Source organism: Ovis canadensis, chromosome 1, assembly GCF_042477335.2.
Source record: "Ovis canadensis isolate MfBH-ARS-UI-01 breed Bighorn chromosome 1, ARS-UI_OviCan_v2, whole genome shotgun sequence".
Taxonomy (NCBI): Eukaryota; Metazoa; Chordata; class Mammalia; order Artiodactyla; family Bovidae; genus Ovis; species Ovis canadensis.
The window spans coordinates 261129151-261155378 of NC_091245.1; the positions used below are offsets into that span (position 1 = coordinate 261129151).

Below are 26228 nucleotides of genomic sequence, written 5' to 3' on the forward strand. Positions count from 1 at the left end.
AAATCAATCTTATCCATTCATCTGTCAATGGACAACTAGGTTGCTTCCATGCACTAGCTATTTTTAAACAGTGCTGCAGTGAACATTGGGGTACATTTGTCTCTTTCAATTCTGGCTTCCTCAGTGTATATGCCTAGCAGTGGATGTATGGCAAAAACCACCACAATATTGTAAAGTAATTATCCTTCAATTAGAATAAATTAATTGATTTTTTAAAAAGAAAAATAATCAGTTTTACTAAATCTCTGTATAAGTTTTCTTGAAAAGCCTCAGTTGCTCTAAACTCTCAGAAGTGTTATCAAGAGGATGGTATAAGCTTCCTTCCCACCCCCTCAACTTCTTACATGAATTTGGGGCCCTCCATTTTCATCCTGGATGGCTCCAACCCTCCTCAGTTCTTATCCATTGGCTTTTATTTTCTGTCTTCACAAGGAAAAAGCATTCAAAGTGCTTCTGTCTCTTTCACTTTATTTATATCATTAGCATTGTCCAATTTCATGATCCCAGAGCCTATTTCCTTATATATCTTTCTCGAATGCCTAGTGATACTTTCTGATTTTCATGTTCAATAATTCTCCCTCTGGTCCTTTACATCTGGTGGATATTTTTAGATTGCTACCCATCCACCTCCACCACCCACTGTTGCTCCCCACTGAGTAGGCTCAGCCAAACTATACATATTTAATTCTTCTAATCTTCCTTTATCCACCAGACCCACCAGTCTCAAAATTGTTTTGCACTTTTTGAGACCTCCTCCTGATTGTTGCTGCCCTGTGACCCTGCAGACTGCCTCTTAGAGATGGTGTTTGAAGGCACATCTCAGTGAATCCTGACTCTGTTAAAAATAAACAGTGGAGACACTGCTTTGGGGAAGCAAGTGTTCTCCTTACTTGCTGCAAGTGATAAATCCTTCTCTAAAAAATAATAATAATAAACAGTGGAGAAAGGAAGATTTTTATGGCAGTCATTAACAATATTTATCCAGTTCTTTGCCTTCTGAACATGCAGTAGGATTTTACTTCCTGGGCCCTTGTTATTGGTAGAAACTTGTGACCAATTTTGGGAACTGAATTATGAGTAATGAAACACTTCCAGACCAGCAAGACCCTTGAGTACTGTCTTCTCTCAGGAAAAGTGCCAATGTTCAAGATAGTGATTGCTCAATGCAAGCCGTTGCATGTAGAATGGATAAATAATAGGTCCTACTGTATAGCACAGGGAAGTGTATTCAATAACCTGTGATAAACCATGATGGTAAAGGATATGAAAGAGAATATATTTATGTGTATAAATGCATAATTTTGCTGTAAAGCAGAAATTAGTACAATATTGTAAATCAACTATACTTTAATAAAGAAGATAGTAGTTGCTTTGATAGTCTGATTCCTTGAGTTACTGAAGTGAGTTGAGACACCCAACCCCACCGTGGCAAGCTATGCTATCCATTCAACAAGAGCAAAGAATATACTTTTATTGTTTTAAGCCTCTGAGGTGGGAGGGCTGTTTGTCGCTGTAGAATAATCTAACCTCTGCTGACTGATACAACTGTAATAGATGCCCTGAGTTGCTCCATATATAGAGAGGTCCGTGTCATGCCCAGCAACCTGTTACAGTGTAGTTTTGTTTGTGGATATAGCAAATCTCTGTTGGATGCAGTTAATATCTAGTTGAAGCCTTCACTTAGACCCTTGCCATTTATCAGTCATAGAGAAACCAGGTCTGAAGAGATGACCCAAATGGAACATCTTGCCAAAGACTCAAGATACAAAAAACTTGGGTATCCCCCATATCTTATTGCAAAGCCATCTTGGGTATAATTAAGCACATCACATCTCAGATCCAGATACTGTGACAGCAGCAGGAATAAGTAAGTTTCCTGAAACTTTTCTTCCCCAAACCTGCAGCTTCATAGCATGGGAATCACTCCCACTTCAGTTGACTATTGTTTGATATTTCTGTTTAACAATGGAACTTCTTGATTTAAGAATGGAAACAGTGAGCTTCTTGTTTCCCTGGGGAAACAAAAATAGGTTAATGTGTTTCTTTTAGACTTAGATTAAATGGAATATTTTAGATAACCGACTAAACACTTTTAAAGGATTATGATTAATTTGCTATCACTTTGGTTAACCAAAATGTAAATCTGTACATACTTGTCTGTATGCATAGATGCATGCCTATATTATGCACACATATGTATAAATTAATATGAATTGATTTTAATATTCTCATTGCATCTGCTGTACTGTTACAACAGTTATTCTCAGTTCAGTTTTCTTTTTCATCATTGTCAACACAGAAACATTTTACATGCTTGAATTTATGTTACACATGGAATATTTGTTATTTGTATTTTACCTGTCTTTATGAATTCTTTTCTCTGTTTCTACATAGTTCACAGACTTTCACAGTTCACAGACTTTCTCCCATTTTCACTGGAATAACTACTGTTAGACTGAAATTCCATTAGGCTAAATAATGTGAAATTATTCTTCAGTGGTTGAACATATTGATTGTTTCCATGTTTGAATTTCAGAGTAAATCTGCTTTCAGTATCTTCATGTGCTGTTCTTAGTTGCTTAGTCATGTCTGACTCTTTGCAAACCCATGGACTGTAGCCCTCCAGGTTCCTCTGTCCATTGAGATTCTCCAGGCAAGAATACTGGAGTGGGTAGCCATTCCCTTCTCCAGGAAGTCTTCTCAACCCAAGGATCGAACCAGGGTCTCCCACATTGCGGGTGTATTCTTTACCATCTGAGCCACCAGGGAAGCCCCAATATCTTCCTGCATTTATTTAAAATCTGTTTTCTTGGCATATATTCCCAGATATTGTCTTACTGAATAAGATATTTATTTTTTCTTTGTTTTTCTCTGATGAGTTCCTATGTATATTTTGAGATCCAACTCAAATTGCTCCCTGTGTGTGAAGGGGTCCAGTATTCTTGACTCCCCAAGCAGTACTGTGCCTGTTCTGAAGCACCATCTATTCTGTAGATCTTGAAAGGTTTAGTCTACCAGGCTGCTTTCTTGGCCTCTAGATTCTGGGCTGCATCTTACTGTCCTGCAGGCCACTAGTGCTCTCAACAGTGCTGGGATACAGTTAGTGCTCAATGTACATTTGTGAAATGGAACAAACCAAAGGTTGAGCACTCTCCTGGGTACCTAACATTTCCATGTGAGTTCAATATTTATTGCCAAGGCTGTTGATCTAAGGCAGAACTCAGAGAAACTCAGATTCTTTCAGTTTTCTGTAAGTAAGGGTGAAGTGGGTTTTGGGCTAACTGATAAAATAGCAGCCTCCAATATCTATGTTTTTGTCCCAAAACCCTGATTGCTACCTTGACGTGACCTTCAACTTGCTTTCTATCAGACTCTACTAAATATGTGTGCTTTACTTTCATCTTTCTGTCCCTAACTTTATTGATTTTTTTTTAATAGAATTGTGGTTCAGACTTTTTGGGCTTTTCCCTCCCAATTTGGCCAACTTCATTTTCATCTTCTTTATTTCCTCTTCTGTTCAGTCCACTCTCTCAGTCATGTCCAACTCTTTGAGACCCCATGCACTGAAGCATGCCAGGCTTCCTTGTCCATCACCAACTCCCAAAACTTGCTCAAACTCAAGTCCTTCAAGTCAGTGATGCTATCCAGACATCTCATCCTCCATCATCCCCTTCTCCTCCTTCCTTCAATCTTTTCCAGCATCAGGGTGTTTTCTAATGAGTCAGTTCTTTGCATCAGCTGGCCAAAGTATTGGAGCTTCAGCTTCCCCATCAGTCCTTCCAATGAATATTCAGGACTGATTCCCTTTCAGACTGACTATTTCCTCTTGGGAAGTACAAACACTGAATTCTAATTAAAATCCTCAATGATTTGAGCATCAGTTAGGGTACAGGAATAAAATTGCCTAATTTATTCTTTATACCCAAAGACAGTCAAGCAGGGGGCATACTGGGATTTCTAGCAAGGACTATTGATTTCCATGCCCTTGCACATGGACAGTTCACTCTCTTATACTGGAATATCAAGCAGTATCCTTCTGCCTTTCTGAAAAGCCATGTTTCTCCCTTTGCTGACTGTTACCCATGTGACCTTTGGCAAGATTCTGTTTCCTGATCAGGATAGTTATAAACTACCACATAAAGATGAGGGGGTTAAATGAGATGATGCATTTAATAGCTAAACTCCTAACATGGTGCCTAACATGACATCAGTTCTTTTTCAGTACTGATTCCTCTTCATTTGGGACCATGTTCCTTTCGGTTCACTATACTAACTGTTAATTTGAGAAAGTCTACATGATGCCTTTCCTCTGGGACACTTAGAAAATTAAGAACTTTTATATAAAGGCTAATTTGAATAACATTCTCAGAAAAAGAATTAGAGATAAGGTTGAGGCAGAAGAGAACCACGGAGGGGTAGAATCTCATGAGAGAGCTTTGAATGCACAGCAGAAACTCCAGTAGGTACCAGACAGCTGTCCTCCTGAATGTGAAGCCAGTGACCTAACTCTCTTCCCATCAGTTCTCTCTCCAGGCCCCAGTTCCAACCTGTCATATTTAGGTTATTTCCAAGATCAACATCTTTATACTTTTGTGTCTCTTCTACTTCTTTCTTTTCCTCCTTCCCCTTATTCTCCTCTTCCTTTGACTCATTTTCAATTTTTTTCACTGATGTATCCCCATGAAGGGATGTAATCTGCTTATTTAAATAAATCAAATATATTCAATGACTGAGGAAGCACTCTTTGTCTTTTAATCTATTTGAACTTACTTCAGTTCAGTTCAGTCGCTCAGTTGTGTCCAACTCTTTATGACACCATGGACTATAGCATGCCAGGCCTTCCTGTCCATCACCAACTCCCGGAATTTACTCAAACTCATGTCCACTGAGTCGATGATGCCATCCAACCATCTCATCCTCTGTCATCCCCTTCTCCTACCACCTTCAATCTTTCCCAGCCTCAGGGTCTTTTCAAATGAGTCAGTTCTTCACATCAGGTGGCCAAAGTATTAGAGTTTCAGCCTCAGCATGAGTCCTTCCAGTGAATATTCAGGTCTGATTTCCTTTAGGATGGACTGGCTGGATCGTCTTGCAGTCCAAGGAACTCTCAAGAATCTTCTCCAACACCACAGTTCAAAAGCATCAGTTCTTCGGCACTCAGCTTTCTTTATAGTCCAACTCTCACATCCATACATGACTACTGGAAAAAGCATAGCTTTGACTAGGTGGACCTTTGTTGGCTTAAAACTCAACAGTTTCTAAAACTAAAATCATGGCATCTGGTCCCATCACTTCATGGCAAATCTATGGGGAAACAGTGGAAACGGTGACAGACTTTAGTTTTGGGGGCTCCAAAATTACTGCAGATGGTGACTGCAGCCATGAAGTTAAAGGGTGCTTGCTCCTTGGAAGAAAAGTTATGACCAATCTAGACAGCATATTAGAGTCCAGTTCTAACTGTTGCTTCTTGACCTGCATACAGATTTCTCAGGAGACAGGTAAGATGGTCTGGTAGTCCCACCTCTTGAAGTATTTTCCATAATTTTTTGTGATCTATACAGTCAAAGACTTTGGCATAGTCAATAAAGAATAAGTAGATGTTTTTGGAACTCTCTTGCTTTTTCAGTGATCCAATGGATGTTGGCAATTTGATCTCTGGTTCCTCTGCCTTTTCTAAATCCAGCTTGAACATCTGGAGGTTCATGGTTCATGTACTATTGAAGCCTGGCTTGGAGAATTTTGAGCATTTCTTTACTAGTGTGTGAGATGAGTACAATTATGCAGTTGTTTGAACATCCTTTGGCATTGCCTTTCTTTGGAACTGGAATGAAAACTGACCTTTTCCAGTCCTGTGGCCTCTGTTGAGTTTTCCAAATTTGCTAGCATATTGAGGGCAGCACTTTAACTGCATCATCTTTTAGGATTTGAAATAGCTCAACTGGAATTCCATCACTTCCACTAGGTTTGTTCATAGTGATACTTCCTAAGGCCCACTTGACTCTGAAGTTATTTACTCCTTCTTTATATTAAATTTGCAATTTCTGCAATAATATATCAGATAATTATGATCTGTCCATACTCTTATACGTGAACATTGTGGCTTATGGGTGTTTGTCTGTATTTGGTTACTTGTTTGCACATGTTCCACTAGTTTCTCATTAACCCTGGCACACATATTGTCAATCTCATCCAAGTTTTATCACCAAACAGTTCCTAGGTATTTACTGAAGCTGTGTGGATGAATGGAGAGTGCATATTCATTTGCTATTATAACAAATTACCACAAACTTTATGACTTGAAACAACACACATTTAGCTCACAGTCTCTATAAGTCTGACATGAGTCTTAGTGACTAAAACCAGGATTAGGGCAGAGCTGTGCTCTCTTCTGGAAGCCTTGAAAAGAGAATCAATTTCCTTTCTTCTTTAGCTTCTAGAGGCCACTACATTTAATGACCCTTCCTCCATCTTCAAACCAGTAATGATTGGTTGAATTTCTCACATATTAGAGCACTCTGACCTACTGTTTGACCTCCCTCTTCTACTTAAAACTTTTATTTTTTTTTATGTTTTTACCTTGCTGCATCTTCATTGCAGTGCATGGGCTACTCATGTTGGTGCCTTTTCTTGTTGAGGAGCTTGGTCCATAGAGCACTCATGCTTCAGTGCTTGTGGTACATGGGCTTAGTTATTTCACAGCATGTGATCTCTTCCTGGACCAGGAATTGAACCTGTATTCCTGCATTAGCCAGCAGATTCCTAACCTCTGGATCACTGGGGAAGACCTTCCTATTCTACTTTTAAAGACACTTGTGATTACATTGGGCCCACCAGAATAATCCAAGATAATCTGCCTATTTTTATCTCCATGTCCTCTCTAACACTTGTTATTTTTTGTTTTTATTTTGATAATTGTCATTTTAATGGGTATGAGGTGATATCACATTGTTTTAATTTGAATTTTCCTGATAATCAGTAATGTTGAGCATCTTTTCATGTATCTGTTGCCCATGTGTGTTTCTTCTTTTGGAAAACTGTCTATTCAGATTTTCTGCCAATTTTTAATGTATCTTTTAATTGGAGAAAAGTAGTTTTACAATGTTGTATTAGTTTCTGCTGTACTACAATGAAAATCAGCCATAATTGTACACATATGCCCTCCCTCTTGAACCACTCTCCCCTGCCCCCATCTGACCCATCTAGGTCATGACAGAGCACAAGGCTGGAGGCTGAGCTCCCTTTGTTATATAGCAACTTCTCATCAGCTATCTGTATTACACATGATAATGTATATATGTCAATGCTGTTTGCTCCATTTTTCCGAATCTGTCCTTCCCCCATTGTGTACACAAGTCCATTCTCTACATCTGTGTCTCCACTACTTCCATGAAAATAGGTTTATCAATACCATTTTTCTAGATTCCATATCTATGTATTAATATACTATATTTGTTTTTCTCTTTCTGACTTCACTCTAACAAGTTCCAGGTTCATCCACCTCACTAGAACTGACTCAAATTCATTCCTTTTTTTTATGGTTAAGTAATACTCAATTACATACATATACCACCTCTTCTTTATCCACTCATCTCTGGATGGACATCTAGGATGTTTCCATGCTCTAGCTATTGTAAATAGTGCTAGAATGAACATTGGGGTACATGTGTCTTTTAGGATTGTGATTTTATCAGAGTGTATTGCCAATAGCAGGATTCCTGGGTTGTATGGTGACCAAAACCATCCCAAAGAAAAAGAAAGCCAAAAGGCAAAATGATTATCTAAGGAGGGCTTAAAAATACCTGAGAAAAGAAGAGAAGCAAAAGGCAAAGGAGAAAACGAAAGATATACCCAACTGTATGTAGACTTCCAGAAAACAGCAAAGAGAGATAAGAAAGTCTTCTTAAGTAAGCAGTACACACACAAAAAAATAATAGATAGAGGAAAAAAATAGTATGGGGAAGACTAGAAATTCCTTCAAGGAAATCAGGGATACCAAGGGAGGATTTCATGCAAAGATGAGTTCAATAAAGGACAGAAATGACAAGGACCTAAAAGAAGCAGAAGAGATTAAGAAGAAATGGCAAGAATACACAGAAGAACTGTACAAAAAAGGTTTTAATGACTTGGATAACCATGATGGTGTGATCACTTACCTAGAGCAAGACATGGGGAATGTGAAGTCAAGTGGGCCATAGGAAGCTAGTGAAGGTAATGAAATTCCAGCTGAGCTATTTCAAATCCTAAAAGATGATGCTGTGAAAATGCTGCACTCAAATTTGGCAGCAAATTTGGAAAACTCAACAGTGGTTACAGGACTGGAAAAGGTCATTCCACTACCAAAGAAAACCAGTGCCGAAGAATGTTCAAACTACCATACAATTGCACTCGTTTCATATGCTAGCAAGATAATGCTCAAAATCCATCAAGTTAGGCTTCAACAGTGTGTCAACCAAGAACATCCAGATCACAAGCTATATTTAAAAAAGAGAGGAGGCAGAGATAAACAAAAATCTTTGGATCATAGGAAAATCAAGGGAATTTCCAGAATAATATCTACTTCTGCTTCATTGACTACACTAAATCCTTTGCCTGTGTAGATCACAACAAACTGTGGAACACTCTTAAAGAGATGGGAATCCCAAACTACCTTACCTGCCTCATGAGAAACCTATATGCAGGTCAAAAAGCAACAGTTAGAACTGGGCATGAAACAACGGATTGTTTCAAAATTAAAGAAGTATGTCAAAGCTATATGTTGTCACCCTGTTTATTTAACTTATTAATATATGCAGAGTACATCATGTGATATGCCAGGCTGGATGACTTACAGGCTGGAATCAAGATTGCTGGGAGAAATATCAACAACCTCAGATATTTAGATGATACCACTGTAATGGCAGAAAGTGAAGAGGAACTGAAAAGCCTCTTGATGAGGGTGAAAGAGAAGAGTGAAAAAGCTGTCTTAAAACTAAGCATTCAAGAAACAAAGATTATGGCATCTAGTCCCATCACTTCATGGCAAATAGATGGGGAAACAGTGGAAACGGTGACAGGCTTTATTTTGGGGCACTCCAACATCATTGCAGATTGTGACTGCAGCCATGAAATTAAAAGGTGCTTGTTCTTTGGAAGAAAAGCTGTGATTAACCTAGACAGCATATTAAAAAACAGAGACATTACTTTGCCAGCAAAGCTCCATCTAGCTCAAAGCTATGGTTTTTCCAGTACTCATGTATGGATGTGAGATTTAAACTATAAAGAAAGCTGAACACTGAAAAATTGATGCTTTTGTGTTGTTAGAGAAGACTCTTGAGAGTCCCTTGGACTGCAAGGAGATCCAACCAGTCCATCCTAAAGGAAATCAGTCCTGAATATTCATTGGAAGGACTCATGCTGAGGCTGAAACTCCAATACTTTGGCCACCTGATGGGAAGAACTGACTCATTTGAAAAGACCTTCCCTGGTGGCTCAGAGGTTAAAGCATCTGCCTCCAATGCAGGAGACCCAGGTTCAATCCCTGGGTTGGGAAGATCCCCTGGAGAAGGAAATGGTAACCCACTCCAGTATTCTTGCCTGGAGAATCCCATGGACTTGGAAGTCTGGTCGGCTACAGTCCACGGGGTTGCAAAGAGTCAGACACGACTGAGTGACTTCACTCACTTTCACTTTGATGCTGGGAAAGCTTGAAGGTGGTAGGAGAAGGAGATGACAGAGGATGAGATGGTTGGATGTCATCATCAACTCAGTGGATATGAGTTTGAGTAAACTGCGGGAGTTGGTGATGGACAGGGAGGCCTGGCATGCTATAGTCCATGGGGTTGCAAAGAGTTGTATATGACTGAGTGACTGACTGAATTGAAGTGATGGATTTTATTGTCTTGGCTCCATAATCACTCTGGACAGTGACTGCAGCCCCAAAATTAAAAGACACTTGTTCTTTGGAAGAAAAGCTATGGCAAACATAGACAGTTTATTAAGAAACAGAGACATCACTTTGCTGACAGAAGTCCATATAGTCAAAGCTATGATTTTTCCAGTAGTCATGTACAGATGTGAGAATTGGACTATAAAGAAGGCTGAGCACCAAAGAATTGGTACTTTCAAACTGTGGTGCTAGAGAAGTACATGAGAAGACTCTTGAGAGTCCCTTGGGCAGCAAGAGATCAAACCAGCCCATCCTAAAGGAAATCAGTCCTGAATATTCATTGGAAGAATTCATGCTGAAGCTGAAGCTCCAAAACTTTGGCCACCTGATGGGAAAAACTGGCTCATTGGAAAAGACCCTGATGCTGGAAAGATTGAAAGCAGGAGGAGAAGGAGGCGACAGAGGATGAGATGGTTGGATAACATCACCAACTGGATGGACATGAGTTTGAGGAAATTCCTAAAGAACAGTGAAGCCTGGCATGCCTCAGTCCATGGGGTCCCAAAGAATTGGACACAACTTAGTGCCTGAACAGTGAGCATGGTAGCAAACTTATCCCTAGTTTTTTTTTAACACTATCTCCACAGTGTTCTCCATAATGGCTGTGTCTGTTTACATTCCCACTCACAGTGTAAAAGGGTTCCCTTTTCTCCATACATTTTCGAGCGTTTGTAGATTTTCTCACTGGCATGAGGTTATACCTCATTGTAGTTTTGATCTGTGTTTTCTAATAATTAGTGATATTGTGGATCTTTTCATGTGTTTATTGACCACCTGTAAGTCTTCTTTGGAGAAATGTCTGCCAATTTACAACTTCTGCCAATTTTTTGATTGAGCTGTTCATTTTTGTGATATTGAACTGTGTATGCAACACATATATTTTGGAGATTAGTCCTTTTGCCAGTTGTTTTATTTGCACTTATTTTCTCCTTCTGAGGATTGTCGTCTAATCTTCTTTGTTGTTTCCTTTGCTGTGCAAAAGCATTTAAGTTTAATAAGATACCGTTTGTTTATTTTTGTTTTTATTTCCCTTACTCTAGGAGATGGGTAAAAGAGGATCTTGCTGTGATTTATGTCAAGGAGTGTACTGCCTATGTTTTTCTCTAAGAGCTTTATAGTTTCTGACCTTACATTTAAATCTTTAATTCATTTTTTATTTTTGTGTGTGGTGTTAGGTAATGTTCTAGTTTCATTCTTTTACATGTTTGCTCTCCCATTTTGTCAGAACCACTTATTAAGGAGGCTGTCTTTTCTTCATAGAATGTTCTTTTCCTTCTTCATCAAAGATAAGGTGCTCATATGTGTATAGGTTTATCTCTAGACATTCTCTCTTATTCCATTGGTTTATATTTCTGTTTTTGTGTTGGTACCATACTATCTTCATGACAGTAACTTTGTAGTATAGTCTGAAATCAGGAAAGCTGATTACTCCAGCTCTGTAATCTCCAGCTTCCTTTTTCCTGATTTCTTTGGCTATTCAGGGTCTTTTGTGTTTCCATACAAATTTTGAAATCTTTGTTCTAGTTCTGTGAAAAATACCATTGGTATTAATAGTTTGATAGGGATTGCATTAAATCTTTTATTAATACAGTCATTTTCACAATGTTAATTCTTCCAAGAACATAGTTTATTTCTCCTTATGTTTGTGTCTTTGATTTCTTTCATCAGTGTCTTACGGTTTTCTGCATACAGATTTTGTGTCTCTTTAGGTAGGTTTGTACCAAGATATTTTATTCTTTTTGTTGCAATGGTGAATGGAATTGTTTCCTTAACTTCTCTTTCTGATTTTTTATTACTAATGTATAGGAGTACAAGATATTTCTGTGTCTTCATTTTATATCCTGAAACTTTACTGTATTCACTGACTAGCTCTAGTAATTTTCTGATTTTCTTTAGGGTTTTTTATGTATAGTAGCATGTCATCTGCAAACAAAGTTTTGCTTCGTTTTTACCAATCTGGATTCCCCTTGTTTATTTTTCTTCTCTGATTACTGTAACTAGGACTTCCAAAACTATACTGAGTAATAGTGGCAAGAGTGAGCACTCTAGTCTTGTTCCTGATTGTAAAGGAAATACTTTGTTTTTCACCATTGATAATAATGTTTTCTGTGGGTTTGTCATATATGGCCCTTATTATATTGAGGTATGTTCATTCTAGGCTTACTTTCTGGAGAGTTTTTATCATAAATGGGTGTTTAATTTTGTGAGAAGTTTTCTATGCATCTATTGAGATGATTATATGGTTTTTATCTTTCAATTTCTTAATATCAAATTGATTGATTTGTATATACTGAAGAATTCTTGCATTCCTGGGATAAAGCCCACTTGATCGTGATGTATGATCCTTTTAATATATTATTGGCTTCTCTTTGCTAGAATTTTGTTGAGGATTTTTGCATCTATGTTCAGCAGTGATGTTGGCCTGTAATTGTCTTTTCTTTTTTTTTTTTTTTTTTTGGTAGTATCTTTGTCTGGTTTTGGTATCGGGATGCTGGCGGCTTGTAGAATGAATTTGGGAGTTTTCCTTCCTCTGCAATTTTCTGGAGTATTTTCAGTTTGATAGGTGTTAGCTCTTCTCTAAACTTTTGGTAGAATTCATCTGTGGAGCCATCTAGCCCTGCACTTTGTTTTTTGGAAGATTTTTATTAGAGTTTCGATTTCTTTGCTTGTTATTGGTCTGTTCATATTTTCTATTTCTTCCTGATTCAGTCTTGGAAGGTTATTCTTTTAAAGAATTTTCCCATTTCTTCCCAGGTTGTCCATTTTATTGGTATATAATTACTCATAGTAGTCTTTTATGATCTTTTATATTTCTGTGTTGTCTGTTCTAACTTCTTCTTTTTCATTTTTAATTTTATTGATTGAGTCTTCTCCTTCTCTTCCCTCGATGGGTCTGGCTAATGGGTTGTCAATTTTGTTTATCTTCTCAGAGAACCGTATTTTAGTTGTATTGATCTTTTCTATCATCTCCTTCAGTTCTTTTTCATTTATTTTTTATCTGACCTTTATGATTTCTTTCCTTGTACTAACTTTGGGGGGTTTTTTGTTCTTTTTCTAGTTCCTTTAGGTGTAAGGTTCGGTTGTTTATTTGTTATCTCTCTTATTTCTTGAGGTAGGCTTGTATTGCTATAAACTTCTCTCTTAGCACTGCTTTTACTGCATCAGTTTTGAGTTGTGTTTCCATCATCATGTGTTTCAAGGTGTTTTTTTATTCTCTCTTTGATTTCTTCCGTGACTTCTTCAGTATTCAGAAACATAGTGCTTAGCTCCCATGTGTTTGTGTTTTTTACCATTTTTCCCTTTCAGTTCAGTTCAGTTCAGTCACTCAGTTGTTTCCGACTCTTTGCGACCCCATGAATCACAGCACACCAGGCCTCCCTGTCCATCACCATCTCCCAGAGTTCACTCAGACTCACGTCCATCGAGTCCATGATGCCATCCAGCCATCTCATCCTCGGTCGTCCCCTTCTTCTCCTGCCCCCAATCCCTCCCAGCATCAGAGTCTTTTCCAGTGAGTCAACTCTTCGCATGAGGTGGCCAAAGTACTGGAGCTTCAGCTTTAGCATCATTTTTCCCTCTAGTTGATATCTAATCTCTTAGTGTTGTGGTCAGTAAATATGTTTGAAATAATTTCAGTTTTTAAAAATTTACCAAGACTTGATTTGTGACCAATGATGTGATCTATTTTGGAGAATATTCCATGAGAATATTTTTTTCTTGAGGAAAAAAAGTGAAATCTACTACTTTTGGATGAAATGCCCTGTAGATATCAATTAAGTCCAATGGTCTAATATATAGCTTAAAGCTTGTGTTTCCTTATTAATTTTCTGTTTGGATGACCTGTCCATTGGTGTGAGTGGGGTGTTAAAGTCCCAAATTGTTATTGTGTTACTGTCAATTTGCCCTTTAATAGTTGTTAGCATTTGCCTTATGTATTGAGATGCTCCTATATTTGGGTACATATATATTTATTATTGTTATGTCTTCTTCTTGGACTGACCTATTGATCATTATGTACTGTCCTTTTCTGTCTCTTGTAACAGTCTTTATTTTAAAGTCTATTTTGTCTGATATGAATATTGTTTCTCCTGCTTTCTTTTGATTTCCATTTTCATGGAATATCTTTTTCCAGTCCCTCCCTTTCAGCCTGTGTGTGTCCATATGTCTGAAGTGGGTCTCTTGTAGAAAGAATATATATGCATCTTATTTTTGTATACCTTCAGTCAGTCTGTGTCTTTTGGTTGAAGCATTTAAACCATTTATATTTAAGGTAATTGCTGATATGTGTTCTTATTTATGGAGTCTTTCCCCCATGGGTGGAGTTGGACCAGTGCCTTTTGATGGTTTCCTGGTTGGGGAGACTTATGCCTGTGTTCTAGTGGATGGAACCGGATTTTGTCTCTCTGAAGGGCAGTGCCATGTTCATTAATGTGTGTTTTGGGGTGTCTTTGGGTTTGGTATGTCTCTGGACAGCCTGTCTGCTGTTGTGCAAGTTTATGTCCCTATTTTGTTGAAGGTTGGTGTAAGGCATTTGTCACTGGAGCTTACTGGTCTTTGGTTGGGGTACTGGTCTTAGTGTTGAGGCCTTTGGAAGAGCTCTCTTAATGTTCCATGGCATTGGGAGTTCTGTGGCGATCCAAAGCTCTGGACTTGGATCTCTCACTTCTGAGGTTCAGACCCAACTCCTTACTGTAGGACCAAGGCTCCACAAGGCACACAGCACAGAAGACAAAACCCCAAGAAAATGGTGAAAGCAACACTCAACAGACAGAAACACCCAAAGAAACTCATACAGTTACAAAGGGAAAAGAAGAGAGAAGGGAGAGGGAAAAAAAAGAATAAAAACAAGAATAAAAAAGTCTCCCAATTTTTAACCGGCCTGTTTGGTTTTTTGCTACTCACTGTATGGGTTCTTTGTATATTTTTTATATTGGCCTTTTTCAGGTATATGACTTGGAAATATTTTCTTCCATGTTGTAGGTTGCCTTTTTATTTGGTTGATGATTTCCTTAGCTGTGCAGAAGCTTTTTAGTTTGGTTTAGTCTCATTTGTTCATTTTTGCTTTTATTGCCTTTGCTTTTGGAGTTAGATCCAAAAAGTTATTGCCAAGACTGGTGTCAAGGAGCTTATCACTTGTTTTCTTCTAATAATTTTATGGTTTCAGGTCTTACATTCAAGTCTTTAATTCATTCTGAGTTAATTTTATGTATTTGTATAATATAGTGGTCTAATTACATTCTCTTGTATTTGGCTGCCCAATTTTCCAAAACCATTTTCTAGAAAGTCAGTCCTTTATTTATTGTAGGTTCTTGGCTCTTTTGTTGTAAACCACTTGACCATATATACATCAGTTTATATCTAGCTTCTTGATTCTGTTTTTGTTCTGTTTTTACACTCAAACCATGCTAACTGAATTCTTCTTACCTACACTTATGGTGGCCTTGCTTTCCTTTCATGCTCTGTGCTCCATCTCCCCTTGCAGACACTTTCCTTTAGACTTCAGGCTGGTTTGTACCCTGTGACCTCGGTTTGGTTTAAGAAAAGTTGTGAATATTTAGATTATTTGGCTTTTTCTGATTGTTAGAGTAGAAGCTATGCTCTTTCCAGCTATCAACATTATAGGCAGAAATCCTCATTTCAAAAAGATTTGAGAAAGAAAAACTTCTTCCATTTTCTTGTTATGGTTGGTTCATTTATTCAATCATTCATCAACTAATCCTGATTAAATATCTTCTATTATGTACCAAGAACAGTTCTAATTTACATATATATAAAATTAAAGACAGGAAATTTTCTTGCTTTCATGGAGGATACATTTGGACATTTTCTAATATTTCCTTTGCTCTTGAAATTCATCATAAGTTTTTAAATATTTGTTATATATGCATATATATATATATAAATGTGGGGAAACAAGTTATCTCATATTTTGCAGATTAAGATACTAATTAATACATCCACTTGAGAAGATAATTAGTCAAGACTAAAATTATATACCTTAAAAAATACATTCCCTATGACCCAGGAATTTCTTTATTTTCTCTAGAGAGATACATGAACTTGTTCACAAAGAGATTATCACAAGGACATTCACTGCCATATTATTTTAGGGAAAAGTTGGGGAAGAAAATACCTGTCAATAGGAGAATGTATTCTATTTTGTGTCCAGATTATGAAATAATATGCAAACAGATACAATAGGGTGGGTCTATAGGTAGTGGCCTAATATTTTTTAAAAGGTATGAAGTGATATATGTAATCTGATACTTTTTTAAAAACCCAGACTTTTTAAATGATGTCGAATGATGAATAGTTGAAATAATTGCTTAGAGACATATCAGATAAATTTTAATATTGCTGGGGAGAGGAGGAGGAGTTTCTCATAAATCCACTATTCAGATATTCATTAAGAAACTGGATGTCCTCATGAATTCCTGAATTGAACAGACAGATAATTGTACCGTATAACTTGAAGATCTTTTCTAATTCTGAAATTATACAAGCCTATTAAAAAACAAAAGTGAAAGCAATCTTCAACTTGTGTTTTTAAGCTTAATAATCAAGTTAGCAAATGTACCCCCTGAAACTTGATACATGAGTACAACTTAAGTTCTAACAGGAAGTGTTACAGCTAAAGAGAACTGACTGAGAAAAATTAAATAATGGCTGTGAAGTAGACAAATGCTTTCATGGAACTTTATTTTAGCAGCTTGTCCCAAAACTTAATGGCATAAACAATAAGGGTTTTTGGTCTCTTACTGTTTCTGTAGGTCAGGAAACTGAGAGCAGTGTTGCTGGTTGGTTCTGGCTCAAGGTCTCCCATGAGATGACAGTCAGTTAGTGGCCGTGGCTGCAGTATCCTGGAAGCTTGGCCAGGTTTGAAGCAGTTGTTTCTAAGATGGTCCATTTATGTGGATGGTGAGTCAGTGCTGGCTGTAGGCAGAAGGCCTCAGTTTCTCACCACAGGGACCTTCCCATGGGAATATCTGGTTGCCCTCATGTTTATTAGGTTGTTTCTCCTAGAGCAAGTGACCCAAGAGGGAGCAAGATGAACACTGACCTGGCCTCAGAAGCCACACCACTATTGATTGTGCAGGCTGGCCCCATTCAGTGTGGGAGGGGGCTACATAGGAAATGGGAATCACTGGAAACTATCTTGGATATTGACTATCACAGAATTATTTTCCAACTTTTTTAGCCACATATCTGAAGGAAGGGGTGGACAGACTAGAGCAGACAAGGAAAATGATTTCTAATTCCATCACATTTTATGATATGTCAGTAAATGAGAATGGAATTTTTTCTCATGATTTTTCCTTCAAGTTGTTGTTGTTCAGTTGCTAAGCCACATCTAGCACCTTGGGACCCCATGGACTGCAGCATACCAGGCTTCCCTGTCCTTCACTGTCTCTTGGAGTTTGCTCAAACTCTTCCATTGAGTTGGTGATACCATCCAACAATCTTATCCTCTGTCTCCTCCTTCTCCTCTTGCCCTCAATCTTTCCCAGCATCAGGGTCTTTTCCAATGAGTTAGCTCTTTGCATCAGGTAGCTACAGTATTGGAGCTTCAGCTTCAGCATCACTCATTTCAATGAATATTCAAGATTGATTTCCTTTAGGATTGATTGGTTTGATCTTCTTGCTGTCCAAGGGACTCTCAAGTGTCTTCTCCAACACCACAGTTCAAAGCATAAATTATTTGGTGCCCAACCTTCCTATAGTCCAACTCTCACATCTGTACATGACTACTAGAAAAACCATGGCTTTGACTATAGGGACCTTTGTTGGCCTTCAACTTAATTATATTCAAATTGCCCAGTCTTTCATGAGTGCCTATAATATGCATAGATAGGAGGTGAAGACTAACACATCTGGTTGCTACTTCACAGCAACCTTTGCACATTTGTCATAATTAAACTGTTCAAGAGTCCTGTACAGAAGTATGCTTTGTTTCATATCATGGATGACAAAATTGAGAATAAATGAAATGCTCATAATACATACCCAATCAGTAGTATCATCAGATTTGAACCCAAAACTACCTGTCTCCAGGTATTCTTTCTACTAAACTGGGATGAAAGATATTTCCTCCTCTAATTTTCTGTCCACTAATGTAAAATTAATTTTCTTGAAATTAAGAAAATGGTAACTACAAAAATATTTATTTCTCAAATAACAATGCAGTGGTTATGAAGTTTTGTCTACAAACTGTTGAGTGAGAAATATAACTTGCTTCATTTTCTGTAATAAAATTTAATATTTATGATCATATTCTCACTAAGCTAATAGGAAGCTTCAGCATCTGTTTTTTCTGTGATTCCCTGAACCCGTCTTATTCCATCTATATGGTGTCAGAGTTGGGCAAGAGACATGGACCATATGACCCAGAAAGGTCCCTGAGATGTCCTTTGCTACATGGCCTTGAGGTCTTGTGATTGTTTGAGGTTTCTGTGTCTGGTTCGGGCAAAGGTACTTTTGTTCAAAATGGCACTTCCCCTCACCTATACTCACGATAACCATTGCTCCTCATAGATTTGTGTGCCTCCCTTCTCTCTAACACCTTAAATCACTGGTAGCTTAGATCACTAGTTACTGATCTCTAAGCTCTCCCACATCTCTCTGAATTTTCATGTCCTTGCCAGGAATGCATGTTCCCTTGCTCTCCTATTATGCATGCCTTTTTTCTGCTCTTCTCTCTTCCTCCTAACCTTGGGAAATCTCTGGTTGTAAGCAGAACCTTTTCACCTCCTGATTTATTTAAAATTTTTGTGAAAACTACAGAATTACTCCTTCCTCATCCATTCCCCTGGATAGATGTTAGGTTTTTGAAAATACATCCAGGAAGACTTACAAGTAATTAACTCACCCTTACCCCCACCACATCTTTCAGAGTCAGGGGAACTGGAGTAGACCACCTATGACAAATCAAAGCAAGAAAATGCAACAATAACTTTGCTGTAGTTTGTGGCTTCATAAAGTGTCTAAGAGTCTTTTGATGTTGTTGTTGAGCCTTTTCTCTGCATCTGGGATTTAATTTAGGTGACCAAGTTGGCTGTGGTTTGGCTTTTTTTTTTTTTTTTAATCCAGGCAGAGGCTGACAATAGTATAATTACTGTGCTCTGAAGTTAGTACTTTACAGCAAGGTTCATATTTTTAAATTAAATATTATTTAGTTGTGTGTGGAAAGATGGTGTCCAGCCAACAGAAAGGTTCTCATTAAGTTTCAAGATGCTTTTAGGCAGACTCAGATCAGGCAAGGTTCAAGTTCTAGTCAAGACCTGGTTGACTATGGCCATACAGAATTTAATGTCTAAATCATTATAGGATTCTAATTGCCTGTTAATAAAATGCCTGGCTTAGGGCAAGGAAAACTGACTCAGAAATTTCCTGATTTCCTATTATTTATCATAACACCTGGAAAGTTTTATTTTCCATTGAAGCCTGTAATAACACCTCCCACCCTACATGTTTTTCTTTAAATGTGACCTTTCCAGATCCATGAGTACTAGAGGTAGAATCTATGTCCCTTTTTCTTGCACCTAGGCATGCCTTTTTGACTGAGTACTGTTCAACAGATCATAGTGTCAACTTCACAGTAGAAGTGATACTCTGGGACTCCTGAGGCATTAAAGGAGTTGCATCTTCTGCCTAGCTGTCTCTCAGAACACTTATTCTTGGTGCTCAGTCACTCTGCTGTGAAGAACCCCAAACCATGTAAAAAACCCACTTGTAGATTGTCCAGCTGGCATGAGCCACCAGCCAGGTGAGTGAAGAATGTTCAAGGTGACTTCATTGCCACTCATAATTGGGCTGCAGCTTCATGAGAGATCCTAGTTGAGAATCACATAGTTGAGGCCAGAACCATAAGAGAGAATAATAATAAATGATGATTTTTTTCCCTATACTATTACAATCAAGGTGTTTTTTTTTTTCCAGACAGTTACAAGAAACTAGAACAGCACGTTGGCCCAGGGACAAAAACACCCTGAACTAAGGTGTCAAAGTTGGTGGAATCATCTGCTTGTGGTCTCACTGTAGCTCTAGATGCTAATCTTCTTCCGTTCACCTGTTTATCTTGCCATAAATACTTGTAAAGCATGGGTGCTCCCTGTCATATACATCTCTGTAAAATTATTCTTCAGATCAGGTATCCAGAATAACGTATCTCCCCAAGGCACAAGGCAAGTAAGACAATGCATCTCTCCAGGTTTTACTGTGTGATTAATTTATTGATTGAGAATGAGCAATGAGGAAAGAAAACTCACAAATGGGAAACTAGAATTCTGGCTGGAATCACGGCAGATGAATCTGGGAAGTGCCCAGAATTCTACTCATTTTGGAATCTAGTTTGCTTCTGTTTCCCTTAAGTAATAAACTTATCCAAAATATAGTGGTTTAAAACAACCACCATTTATTTAACTCAGTATGTGGGCAGCAGTGTGTGCTGTGTTTAGCTGAGCATACTGGTCTCAGATGAACTTTCTCATCTGTATGTCTTAAACCACAGTAAGGCTTGGCTAATGGAAAAGATAATGGGAGTGACTGGGCCACATGTTCTCTTACTTTTCTGCAGTATAGCCTGGGATCAATCACATGGCAGTGGTTTAGCTCCAAGAGAAAGAGCAGAAGCCTGCAAGTGTCTTACAGCTAGGCTTAGAATTGTCACATCCCACTTGCTAAAGCGAGTTACAAGGCTAGCTCATAAGCAGAAGGTGGGGAAATACACTGTACATGTTGTTGAGATGAGTTGAAAAGTCACATTGTAAAGATGTGGGACATGGGGAATGGTTGTACACACACACACACACACACACACACACACACACACACACACATTTTGCAATCACTTAGTCCTGGCCTTGATTGACCGGTAGTAAAAACCTTTGTGCTAGTTCTATGGGTAAGGCTAAGGTGGGAAATAGATGGGAAAACAGTGTCAGACTATGTTTTTGGGCTCCAGAATCACTGCAGATGGTGAGTGCAGCCATGAAATTAAAAGACGCTTACTCCTTGGAAGGAAAGTTATGACCAACCTAGATAGTATATTGAAAAGCAGAGATATTACTTTGCCAACAAAGGTCCATCTAGTCTAGGCTATGGTTTTTCCAGTGATCATGTATGGATGTGAGAGTTGGACTGTGAAGAAAGATGAACACTGAAGAATTGATGCTTTTGAACTGTGGTGCTGGAGAAGACTCTGGAGAGTCCCTTGGACTGCAAGGAGATCCAAGCAGTCCATTCTAAGGGAAATCAGCCCTGGGATTTCTTTGGAAGGAATGATGCTAAAGCTGAAACGCCAATACTTTGGCCACCTCATGTGAAGAGTTGACTCACTGGAAAAGACTCTGATGCTGGGAGGCATTGGGGGCAGGAGGAGAAGGGGACGAGAGAAAATGAGATGGCTGGATGGCATCACCAACTCAATGGACCCCAGTTTGAGTGAACTCCGGGAGATGGTGATGAACAGGGAGGCCTGGCGGGCTGCAGTTCATGGGGTCGTAAAGAGTCAGTCACGACTGAGCGACTGAACTGAACTGAACTGAACTGAAAGAGGGCAATCTAAGAATGAAAAAGAGCCAGGTGCTGACCATTGATTCTTAACACTGTGGTCATACTCAGGAGAGATATACCTCCCTGTTTGAAAGGCATTTTCAAATCACATAATCAGTAGATATTTACAGTTTGTGTTTTGGTAATACTTGCCCACTCCTTGACATTAACATTTCCCCAACTGCATTTGGCTAAATCATGTAGATTCTTCTTAGGGCCAGCAACTGGGTTCCACAGAGCTGTAAATACTGATGATGATAAAATGTGAATGGGTAGGGAAGGCAGAAATAGTAACAGCTCTCAGAACTTGTACATGATGGTTGAATCAAAGAATCTCAAACTGTCAGTGTTCAGAGGAAATTTCCTCTTCAACTCTGTTGGGATAGATTAATTAATAATAATAGTGTGTGTGTGTGTGTGTGTGTGTGTGTGTGTGTGTGTGTCTTCCCAGGTGGTGCTAGTGGTAAAGAATCCACCTGGCAATGCAGGAGACACAAGAGATGTGGCTTCAATCCCTGAGTCAAGATGTGGCTTCAATCCCTTCAATTTCTATGGCTCCAAGATCCCCTGAAGGAGAGCATGGCAGCCCACTCCAGTATTCTTGCCTGGATAATTCCACAGATAGAAGAGCCTGGTGGACTACAGTTCATGGGGTCACAAAGAGACATGACTGAAGCGACTGAGCAAGCATACGTGTGCATGGGTATGTGCGTGAGAGAGAGACAGAAACAGAGAAATAGAAACAGAGATACAGAAAGACAGAGGTTGACTCTAGGTACTACAAAAGGTAAAACAAGGTGAAGAAAAAGAGCTGAAGTGTGTTGTGTCAAGAAGTCTATCTTACAGATGCTCAGGGAGGGAGTGAAACCTTAATAAGGACCTGGATTTCTTATTCAGTAAGAAGATGGTTCTTATTTATAGTTGTCCATTCTTTTCACAACCATCATGTGATCACTGCATAATGCTCCAGCAATTAGAAGTACATAATTTACTTAGCCATTTCCCTGTTGTTAAGTATTTATATTGTGTCTAGTTTCTTATTATTATAAATAATGTTGCGATAAACATTTCTGAGCAGAGTTATGTTCTCCCCAACTTGTGTATAAGTGTCAGGAGATCTGAGAATTGTTCATCTTTATATCTCTAGTGCCTAGAACAGTGCCTGACACAGAGTAGGTGCCTAAAAATGATTTTAAAAATATCTTTCCTCACATTTAAAATTTTTTATTTGGAAAAGATTACCAGATATCTATATCTTCAAAGTGTTCTTATCCAAATACTTCCTTTAAGGACCAGAACAAGTCACATACTCAGTTTTTCTGTCATTGAAAAACTTTATAGAAGCAATTATCAGCAAAACCTCCTCAATACTTTTGCTTTTCTTTAAGGGAGTGGACTAAGTTTATATGGAGCTGAGTGGACAAAGAATGGGGAGACACTTCAGGTTCCCTTTCACCTGTCACATGCCAGGCACTGTGCTAAGCATGGTGCTGCGTCATCATCATCTTCATGACAGCCAAGATGTGGCAGAAGTCATGCCCATATCCAAACCTCCAGGAGATTATGCAACTTGTCCAATTCCAAGGCCATCCAGCAAGCTAACAGCAGAGCCGCATTTGAATTCACATTTGTCTGATTTCAAAGTGCTTTTTAATTTTACTACTCTGGAAACCAATTTGGAATTATAAGGTAGAAAATGTTTGAAGTCAACCTTGGAAACTTCTAATTCCAGTCCTGTGTTCACCAAAGTTTTCAGACTAAGGCCAGGATGCCAAGACTTGAAGTACTCACTCAGGGATGGTTTTCACTGTGAGTGCTGACCTATTCTGCTGTGGCTCTGGGTTATTATAACCTAGTCTCTGCAAATCATCAGGAGCAAAGCAGCATCTTTTTCAGTGTCTATAACGCTGAATATTCTGTCTTGACTGCCTATCTGACTCTTGCCATCTCCTCTAGGGATTCTAGCAATGAGACTCTTTCACTTTCTCTTCAGTCCTGTTGGCTTCTGGCTTAGTTTCTTTTGACTCCTAGCATGGCATGAGCTCAGGGTCACTAGTCAGTGTACCCGGACTAGGTCCTGACACTGAGCATTTACTAAGTACCTATCAGCCCTCCCAAGCCTGAGAAAACACTCATGAAGTACATTACATTTTATATCCCAGAACTTTTTACACAGTGATACCCTCTATTTGAAGAGTGAGCCAGTGCTCAAGTCATGTCATGGCCCAGGGTCCCCCTTGTTTATCCTCTGTTGACACAAAACTCTGGCAGAGAACTGAGCTTATGGAACATCTGGATTGGATTCCAGATGTTGTAATGCCTGTTTAAAGACACAAGGCAACTTTTTTGCCTGTATTGTATAGATTTTAGTTCCCTGGTGGCTCAGAGGTTAAAGCGTCTGCCCGGAATGCGGGAGACCGGGGTTCAATCCCTGGGTCAGAAAGATCCCCTGGAGAAGGAAATGGCAACCCACTCCAGTACTCTTGCCTGGAGAATCCCATGGAGGGAGGAGCCTGGTAGGCTACAGTCCATGGGGTCGCAAAGAGTCGGACACGATTAAGCGACTTCACTTTATTGTATAGATTTATCTCTTCTACATTGATCTAATTGGTTTGGAGTGATTGGACAGGAAGTTATTGTAAAATACAGTTAAGTATAAAAATAAACCTGGCCCCATTTCAGTCAGAAAAGTAGCAAGAGCTTTTTAGAAAATTGCAGGCACCACCTGCATAATGACTGATTGGCCTGCTGTGGGCACTGCTGATAGAAGCAGGTCACTCCTCCCAGTCCCCAGGACAAATAATAGAGGCTGCCTACAGGTGCCACTGAGGAAATACATGTCCATGACTGTGCTGCAGGGCCTGGATACTGATTCCACTTGATATATAAGCCCCTGCTGACATTTTGAATGAGCCCCTTGGAAGCCATTTTAAATGATTTCTTTCTGGGGTGATATGGTGAGTTCACTCCTATAGTAGCTCTCAATGTCACACTCTCATGGAGGCTTCTTCACTTCTCTCATAAACGATGAAGTAGCTGCCAGTTAGGCTTGTCCACCTTTGTCTTCAGCCTTCTCCTGTTACTGCCAGAGGTAATTCCACAATATAGATCAATCCTGTCACTTGTCCCAAGCATTCATCCAATAATATCTCTCATTTGTTCAGAACTTTATCCTGAAATTAAGGCCTCACACTTAAGCTAACACTGAAAGCCTCCCCAGTTATAACCCCAGTATTTCTTTTCTGTGTTATCTTCACCCAGACCTTCCCATGCCACTCTTGGTCAAGACTAGTGAGAAGCTCATGGTGGAAGGGCTTCAGCAGAATTGAAAGAGGCCCTCCTTTTATTACCCATCAAATATTAATGCAGGTAATGTCTTGACTCCATTCTAACCCTGACATTTTAAGTGTCCATAAAACTAAAATGTTGGTACATTTAGGATCAAAATCCTAAATATTGTTTCCTTTTTTTATGCCAGTGATGGATTTATTGAATGTGACAAAACTATCAGGATTTGTGAAAAACTATTTTCTCTGTCATTTTATCATGAGGCTTCAACCCCAAGCCTTTCCGCCACTTACCTACCATAGAACAACTACTATATACTCTTTAGTTGATATGGATCAGTAGAAGATAGAGATCCTTACGATAAATGGACCCTGTCTTCAAGCATCTAACCATATGATAGTGATAGAGACCTGTAAGCAGAGCTATATTATTAGGTGTTGTGAGCTAAAACACTCTTTATGGTTACAGAGGGAGCACAAACTCCTGGGGAAGTTAGGGAAGGCTTCTGGAAGGAGACATATGAAATACACACATATACAATGAACAGTCCATTTGGAGCCTAAGACCTAATGTCTAGGGCTCTAGGATACAAAAGCCCGCTCCAGTCCTAAACTTTACATTCTTTCTGCAACGATATAGAGAAGGCAGTAACTCTAGCTGCTGGCACTGGCCATTACTTCACTAACCCTAGGATGACCTGCAGGCCACTGAATTATCATTCCAGGTATGTTTTACTAGTTATCATACTAGAGATAGGGGATCTAGGCTACCACTGAAAATGGTGATTATATTTGACCCTTGTCAAATATAATAAATGCTGGAGCATCATTTGTTGGAACTGAAAGATGGAAGAAAGAGGAGATCATGGAAGATTATTCCAGTTTTTTTTTAACTCAATTTGGAGACTGAGGAGTAACAGCAAAATATTAGAAAAGAAAAAGAAATGAAATAAAACCCAAGAGCAGGTAGAAAATAATGATCTGTTTTCATCATATGTAACAATTCTATGACTCATTCTTGCTTGTAGTAAGGACTCAGTGAGATGAGACTGAATACACCCCTGAAGGCTCTCATGGGAGAATTCTGAGCTCAGTTCAGCACCTTGGATAAGATTATGATGATGGCCCCATTCAGTATTGTAGCTCTGCTTCATGCATTGGTCTTAAAGACACTGCATAGAGTTGAAACCTTTAATAAGTTTATTTTTACCACAGGAGCAAGTCCTGGCCCAGCTGTCTGTGTCTTTTCTAAATCAATTATGCCCAGTCTCATGCTGCTACTGCTAAGTCGTTTCAGTCATATCCGACTCTGTGCGACCCCATAGACAGCAGCCCACCAGGCTTCCCCATCCCTAGGATTCTCCAGGCAAGAACACTGGAGTGGGTTGTCATTTCCTTCTCCAATGCATGAAAGTGAAAAGTGAAAGTGAAGTCGCTCAGTCATGTCCAACTCTAGCGACCCCATG

The 26228-nt window shown here is 38.9% G+C and overlaps 1 protein-coding gene and 1 non-coding gene across 2 annotated transcripts in view; both read left to right on the forward strand.

The window, feature by feature from the left end:
- Positions 1–26228, forward strand: part of CPNE4 (copine 4) — a 624067-nt gene that overhangs the window by 246484 nt on the left and 351355 nt on the right. The window lies entirely within an intron of this gene.
- Positions 9458–9529, forward strand: TRNAW-CCA (transfer RNA tryptophan (anticodon CCA)). The gene has a single exon. It is a non-coding gene; the product is annotated as a tRNA-Trp (tRNA).